Source organism: Sinocyclocheilus anshuiensis, unplaced genomic scaffold, assembly GCF_001515605.1.
Source record: "Sinocyclocheilus anshuiensis isolate Anshui unplaced genomic scaffold, SAMN03320099.WGS_v1.1 scaffold1012, whole genome shotgun sequence".
Lineage (NCBI taxonomy): Eukaryota > Metazoa > Chordata > Actinopteri > Cypriniformes > Cyprinidae > Sinocyclocheilus > Sinocyclocheilus anshuiensis.
Window position 1 is genome coordinate 98,136 of NW_015549613.1, and position 8,046 is coordinate 106,181.

The following is an 8,046-nucleotide window of genomic DNA, read 5'->3' on the forward strand; positions in this document are numbered from 1 at the left end:
GTGAGGTTCTTTGCATCCGTTCTGTGCTTTCTCTCGTTGAGCAGGTGTCAGTTCTCTGCAGAATTCTGTGACTTGCAGTTTCAGCTCATTTACCTCCTGTCTGAGGCCCTTGAGGGTGTGGGCCAAGGAGAAGGTGATGCTGGTCAGCTCCTGGTTGTCCAGGCTTGGTGTCAGGTGTCCACTTGTGTCGCAGTCTCGCTGCTCCTTTCTCTGCCGTCGCAGGTCGTTGGCTACTTTAGGCTGAAGGATGTCAATCACAGTGCTCTGCTGGGTTTCCAGGTGGTCCTGGTGAGCTGGCAGGGCTGGATGTCGATGGATGATGTGGGGCAGCTAGTAAGGCAGGGTGCTACAATTTAGTGTTGGTGAACAGAACTAAGGACTTTGAGTATCTTTATTAATGGCTGCAAGCAGCGTAGACTGATGACTGGGCTTGTACATGTCATCAAACTATTACTCAAAACACTGATGGCTCTTCTCAAATGTCACTACGAGGGTAACAAAACTGAAATAAAACAATAAGATGAAATCAAAAAGGAAAAGAAAGAAGGAGGATTTTACCTATTTAGTTTTTGCTAGGGGATATGGCTAAGCAGGTGTCACTTGTGGGTGATGCTGCAATAGACTCATAAACCTAGGGTTAGACTGTTAGCTAAGCTAGCAGGCACACACCAAATACCTCGAGGTCAAAAAGAAAAATAAACAATGGGAAGTGTTCCTAGTTCTATCTGGGCCTACATTGTGTTGAACAGTAACTGCACTTCAGTGTACTAGGCCTGGCACTGAGGAGTAAGGAGAAGTAGAGAGGAAACAGTGATTAGGCTACTAATAACCTGTATAACTCATTAAGGGGACAACAGTTGCTAGAACTACTGTAATCCTATACAAAGAGGGAAGATGGTGATGGTAAAATAACTAAAATAAGGTAAAAGTCCAGGTAGAATGCCCTTATAGCTCTAGAAGACTAAAGGAGAGGTAAATAAACAGACTGATTTAATTAGATTTCAAATGTAATTAAATTCAGCTTAGCTGAATAGGGATATTCAGCCTGAAACAAAGGTAAATGAATAAGATAGAATAGAGGAATAAAGTCAAAAAGAAGAATAAAAGTAGAGTGTCCTTATAGCTATAGGAAACTAAAACACAGGTGTATAAGGACATTGATTCAATTAAATTTCAAATTTAATCAAATTCCACTTGGCTGAATAGGGATATTCAGGCTAAATAAACATATATAAATGAAATGAGATAAAAATAGAGGTAGACTAAAATCGAATTCTAGCCAACACAGATAAAACCCAAGTATATGGGTTTTGACGGAAAGTGAAACCAAGAGTAACGGGGTAGAGAGAGAGAGAGCGAGAGAGAAAGAAATTGTTTAACTTAGTGATGGGGGTCTTTGACAAATGCTTTGTGGAGATTTGGAACCTCAATCAATTTAACGTCAGTCTGTTAACAACTGAAATTAGGATTTCTTCGCTAATATCAGGTAAGTTTGTTATCGTACGATTTGAACATGCATTATAGCATTGAAGAACTTCTGAACTGTTTGTAGGAAAGTGCATTCACGCTATAGTTTTATCTGATTTTGATCAGAAACTCGTATGCGCATGTATAAGAAGTTAATAAAACTTATGAGACAAACACATAAGATTGATTACTGGGTCTGCCTGCAAGCAATGTTTAAAACGATGCCACCGTTCTTATGTTTCTGGCTAGCTTGTCAAGGTCTCTGGGGGTCACATCATGCACTGCGGCAGGGATGCTTGAAAGGGAGCCCCTCCTCTCTGTGGTTGCTGGAGGTATCATGGTTATGTCTGCTGAGTTGTTAAGCAGAAAGTGCTGGCTCCACCCTTCATAGCTTTGTGCAAGCCTGAGGGAGTTTGCACTGCTGAGTGAGGGTGAGGGAGTAGGGTGTCTCTCCCACTGTGGTTACTTTTGCAGCCTATAAGAGTACCTGAGTTCTCTTTGGACCATGTCAAGTTCGTCTTGAGTGTTGTTCAGCTGCTGGATCAGAGTCTCAATTCTGGCAACTTTGTCTAAGAGCTCAGATTTTGGGATATCGCCGTGATCTGTTGCTTGAGATCATTTACCTCCTGGGTTTCAGACCCATGAGGTTTTTGGCCAGTAAGATGATGATCTTGGTGAGCTCTTTGTAGTCATAACTCTTGCTTGAGTGATGAGTCAGTAGTACTCTTCCCTCGTTGTCCAGTTGCTTTCGGCTCTGGTGCAGTAGGTTGTCGGCAGCCCTGGGTAGAAGGGTGTTCCTCACAACACCTGGCCAGTCCTTTTGGTCTGCCGTCTGGGCAGTTAGACTGAGCATCTGCAACATTTTGGCAAACTCGTGTTGAGAGTAAGGGCTAGAGACTAATAAAAGATCAAACAGAATGTGGAGCTAGGTTTTACAGCTAGGTTTTGCCAGGTGTGGTTAGCTGGTGAAGTATTCTGTTGCTATCTTAGCTGTGGATGGCAGAATGCTAAGATAGGTTTGGGTCAGCATATGTTTCCTGAAAGGGGCTGTAGGATCTCTGTTTCGAACAGACCCAAATTAACTATGGATTCACCAAGTGAACTATTGAACAGACATTCCAGAAGAATCAAGGTTCCCCCTCCTAACTGTTTGCGAGTCGTAAAACTGATACATGGTTAGCGCCCAATTGTTTCGAGCAGATCCTGTCCCACTCTGCTTATCTTCTCAAGAGACGTCGAAAGCAGTGATAGACTTAATCCAATCAAAAGAAGAAGACAACCCCTCGTTTTAGAACATGTCAGCACAAATGGTTGATTGTCCCCTGCTGACCAAGCTTCGCTCACACCCATGTACAACACAGGAAGAGAGTGATTTAGCAAACAAGCTCCAGGCCTGCAAAAACAACGGATCTAAGGAACAGTGATAACGTTTAACTCGGGCAGCAGATGGCCCATGATACCCATGACCAGCTTCAGCATAAATTGATAATCGAATCAACAATTTTGAAGCAGAGTTTGTTACTGTATTTTCTATTGTGGCATGCCAGCGTGTTGAATGAATGTAGTGAAACTCGAGTTGTTGTTTAAAGAAGTGAACTGCAGTAAAACATTTAAAGAAGTGAGCGCGTTCCTTGTTTTCCTTTCTTTTAAAAGGCCTTCATAGTTTGATTTGTTGGTGCGTGTCCCACTTCCAGTCAGGCTATGCATCTCTCGGGTTTGAGACCATTAACTTAGCTAATTAATGCTCTCTTGCCATTTTATTCACTAAAAACTAGTGAACTTAGAACGCGGCGCTCAGAGAGAGTGTCCGAACGTTATTTTGTGGGAGAATTGTGAAATCTTGATCAAGTAGAATTGTGGTTAAATCCACTTGTGTTTTTGTCTGTCTAAATAGGCTAACACAAAGTGCTTAGATCCGCCGAGATCTACAATAACGTTATTGTATTAATTGCAGTAAATCTGTAGATTAATTTACCTCACTCTAACGAGTTGAGATTGTTCAGCGATATAAGATAAGAACCTCAATAGTGCTTTTTGGTTGTTCAGTGTGAGATGCGTTGACATCTCCTGTGATGTACTTAAACTGTGTATAACATAGACTGTGTATAGCACATGCTAGCTTATTGCAGGGTACGTCGCCATAGTAACAGCCGTAACCTGGAAGTTCTGAGAAACTAAAGTGCGCAGGCGCAGTCTGCCAGCGCCATATTGAGCCGTTTGTAAACAAAAGCCTAGCATAAGCTAAGCTAACTGAAGCTAACGCATTTGCATTGAAACCTATGTAAAGCTAGTAGCATTGAAGGCTAGCGGTTAGCACATAGCATTTTGCGGTCTTAAATGCGGTGTGTTTTGCAGTGTTTGAGGTGTTGAATTGACTTAACCAGTTACATCTGAACTTTAACTCTTTTTCTACCTAATTTTTCTCCTTTTTTCATCCTATCGCTCTTCTCCTCTCCTCCCATTGAAAAGAACGTTGACAAACGCAAACTTAATAAACCTTGCGGTACATGATCATAGTTGGTTTTTAATCAAGTTTATTTAAGGTTCTCCCTTCGGCTTGTTTACTATATCAGGTTAAATGCTGTTGATTTATACTAGCAATTAATCCTGGTTCTCGATCTAATTACTTTAATAATACTTATTGATTCATTCAATTATAACTGCTCTTATCGATTTTGATGACATCAGGGAATATTGATCATTTTCTATCATTTTGATTTGGAGCTTTAATTTAATTTCATAATTAATTACGGTCTCTGCCTCCACATCGTAATAATACTCATTAAGTAATTTAATGGTAATAACTCCTATAATTCTAATGGCATCATCATTAAGTTTAATCTTTAATTGTCATTACTGATTTGAAATTTTAATTTCATTTCATAATTAATTACTGTTTCTGCATTCATATTGCAATAATAATTACTGATGAATTTAATTGGTATTGCTCTTATAATTTTAATGACTACATCATTGGTTTTTAATCATTAAATATCATTACTGAGTTGAAATTTTAATTTCATTAATAGTTAATACGGGTTTGGACTTCCCCACTTCAATGATACAGTTGATTAATGTAATTATAATTGCTCGTATCAATTTTAATGATTACATCATTCGATTTTAATCATTAAATTAAGCGTTAGCGTTAGTTCTGGCAGGTCACGTGAGTCAAGCTTGCATCAGCTGATTCTCAGCTGATCACATCTACCTATAGGAATACGACACCTATCGCGGCATTCCTATATAAGCTCTATTCAGTATTATTCAGCTGCTTTTCAGCTTGCTCAGGAGCAAATTACCCTCCTCCATCCCCAGCTCCTCCTTTCGCCACAGTCAGGACTTGGCTTTCTGATATTCCTTGCAAATCATATTCCTTTATCTTGAATAAAGTGTTACACTTAAATATCAAGTACATTAATGATATCTGCCTTGTTCTGTTCTGTTAACCCTAGGGGGGCTATTATTGCTGCTCTCCCTGCTCATTCATGACAGGCTGCATGGATGGGCAGGGAGTTTTTTGCCCATAACAGAACCATACCGCCAAACCAAACTTTATGCTAAGTATCTATGATTTTGACGATAGTGGTCCTGACAGAACTGTCATTACGGATTAGAAATTTTAATTTCATTTGCAATTAAGTTCTTTTTCTACCTGTTAGGCCTTCTTTTCCCTCTCCTTCAGTTATTTAATTAACTCAGCTACATTTTCATAGGTTTTCCCTTGCTTAAGCCTGTTAGTAAATAGAGCTCCCCCTAGTGCTTGGTCGGTGAAGTGACGGTTGTCGCCACAGCGGGTCACAGTGAGTGAAATCACCTGTTCTGACGTAACCTGGTGCTGGCTGGGGGTGAAACTGGATACCTCCGTCCTAGTATTGTAAGTGAAGTCACGCAGCGAGGCATCAGCAATCGTGCACGCTGGAGGAGTCGTCAACAAAGGCTAACTGGGCGAAGGTTTGGATATACCACCCTGTTTGGCTATTGACGAGGTACGTCAGACTATGGGTCTGCGCTGACGGATAGCTCCAGGGCTTAGCCCCATTCTCTTTTCAGGCCAGTTAGTCGTTGACGCGCCTCACCCGAGTGTTGCCCGGTTGTGCTAAAAGCCGTAGCTGTTTGAGAGGCTCACTGCAGTATGTGGGGACAGAGTGTCCGGTGACCTTACAGGAGCTCACTTGGCGCGCTAAGGCAGTGAGCCCTGCCACTGGACTCCACTGGACCAATTTAACTCACCACCAAGCCTAGTTTATGAGCACTGGCCCATCCAGTTAGTAAAACCCCAAAACGAGAATTAGGGTTTTCCTCAATACTTAAGTCAGTTAGTTTTTTATCCTGCTAACACAGCAAAACCAACCCCCAAGATGTATCGACTCAACAGCGCCACCACCCTGTCATTTTTCCTAACATTGGGAGCAAAACTTCTCTCTCCTTCTTCTTCTCTCTCTCTCAGCTGTCTTCTTCTGATTTGACTACTGCTGCTGTTTTGGGGATCGCACCTCTGAGAATTATAAAAGCACAGAACTTTAGAAACATTTAACAAATATTTGTGAAACTTGAACACTTCGTTTCAAAATTAAAGTGGAAGCAGCCAATTATTATTCTGTTCCTTGCTCTATTTGTTATTCTTCTTTTCTCCCTCTGTTCTCTAGCTGTGCTACCTGTGTGTGCTTACTAATTTCCCCCGCAGAGACTACAAATTAGAAGCATGCCCACCAGAGAATCACAGTTGCTGAGAATCACATTCACCTGCCCATTACACACTCAACGTCAACCCACACTTGACATTGCACACTTACACCTCTGTTTTGCCTTGTTTGTTTTGTTTTCTCCTCTTCAATGTCTGTGTCATTGGCCACTGGGAAGACCTCGAGACCTGGCAAAGTGTTGCAACAGACAGCCTCCTACCTAAGTCTTCTGAAACACTGAGGCATCAGACACAGGACCAGCTGGATGACAACATGACAAGCCTTATGAGGCAAGACCCAAGTCAGAGCTACAGTCACAAAGAACTTGCCAAGATCACTGGCTCCTTAAGCCACACACTCATCGCCACCCTCAAGCTGAGCGACAGGCACGCCACCCATATCCAGCAGGAGCTGACACGCGCACAGCGACGCATCGAGCAGCTAGAACTGGAGGCTCAGGAACGACGGGAAGGGCCTGATGAAGTGGAACAAGGCGCCGAGGAGGAGATCACTAGGCTAAAAGAGACCCTAGCAGCTACTACCCAAGAAATGGAACAAGGCAAGTCAGACTACGCTGATCTCTCCAACAAGCAGACAATATGCAGAACAGCTCCTGGAAAAGGCAAAGGCCGACTTCAGAGACAAGAACAGCAGAATTAAAGCCCTTGAAACTCACCTGGATGAGTCGAGAAATGAGATCAGCTACCTAACACGACAAGTGGACTACATCAAAGAGGAGTACGACAGCATCAGAGAGGAACTCAGACATGCCTACGAGCTGCGCCCTGAGCCAACAAGGAGACGACGGGCACCAGTCTCACCCCTGCCGAGCAGGACCGGGTCCCCTGTTCCTGGACTGACACGTGATCGAAATGGGGAGGGGGCAGTGCTGAAACATTCACCAGCTCCCTCTGAAGAACTTTACCTCACGATAAAGCTAAAAGAACCTGCTCCAGCCAGCCACAGATCATCGCATGGCTTGGACCTCAAAGACCTCGACAAGCTCGGCAGGAACATTGGCAAATTCACCCCAAGTGTGCCAGGTAGCCAGAATGTCCAAGCTTATCTGCAAGATATCGATTCTCACTTGGAAATGAGACCCAATGTCACTGACAAAGACAGACTCTATTTGCTCCAAACAACATTCAGCCCTGAAGTGCGCAGCTTCCTGGACCGGCAGCCTGCTCACACAATGAACCTGACATGGAAGATGATCTGAACTTCAAAACTCTTCATTCAAAACTCTTTCAAAACCTTCATCCTGGGGTAAGCCAACATCTTGGTGTCCTTGCATATCCGCGAACAATGAGTGCTCAACAGTTGCGAGACTTGGCGCACAAAGCCTACGGCAAACAAAAAATGGCCTCAGAAAAGGGCGCCAAATCCACAGCAGTTCTTGACTTCAACACTCAAAGTCAAGGGCTGGCTCTTGAGGGCACCCAACATCAAGACCATGCCTAGCCGCCACTCAAAGAGTGGGATGCACCCTCGTCCCACAGAAAACAGGACTCCCACACTGGTAACTGATCTAAACAGAGGAACAACCGCTGGGATGGACCGCGTGGACGTCAACACTCACCTAGACGTCACTGGGAGAAATCATGGCACCAATCCTGACCTCATGAGAATCAATGGGAGAGATCATGGAATCAGCCAAACTCATTTGGAAACACAAGAGGAAAAGGCTTGTGGGAATCCAACGGAACCTCCAAGGGAAAACGACAAACACACCCTGGAGCCACCAGTCCAAGGAATCGACGAAAGAATTCACAAAGATTCCAAGCTGACCGAGCTCAAACTGAATCCACACAAGAACAAAAGACATCACCGTGTTTTGACTCACAAGAGCTGATGAAGATGATGATGAAAGAGTTCTTCCAACGAAAGGAGGAGT

At 43.3% G+C, this 8,046-nt stretch overlaps 1 pseudogene; it reads left to right on the top strand.

The window, feature by feature from the left end:
* The window catches only part of LOC107659262 (uncharacterized), an 8,390-nt pseudogene extending 1,019 nt beyond the window's left edge, over positions 1-7,371 (top strand).
* Positions 7,372-8,046: the final 675 nt, after the last annotated feature.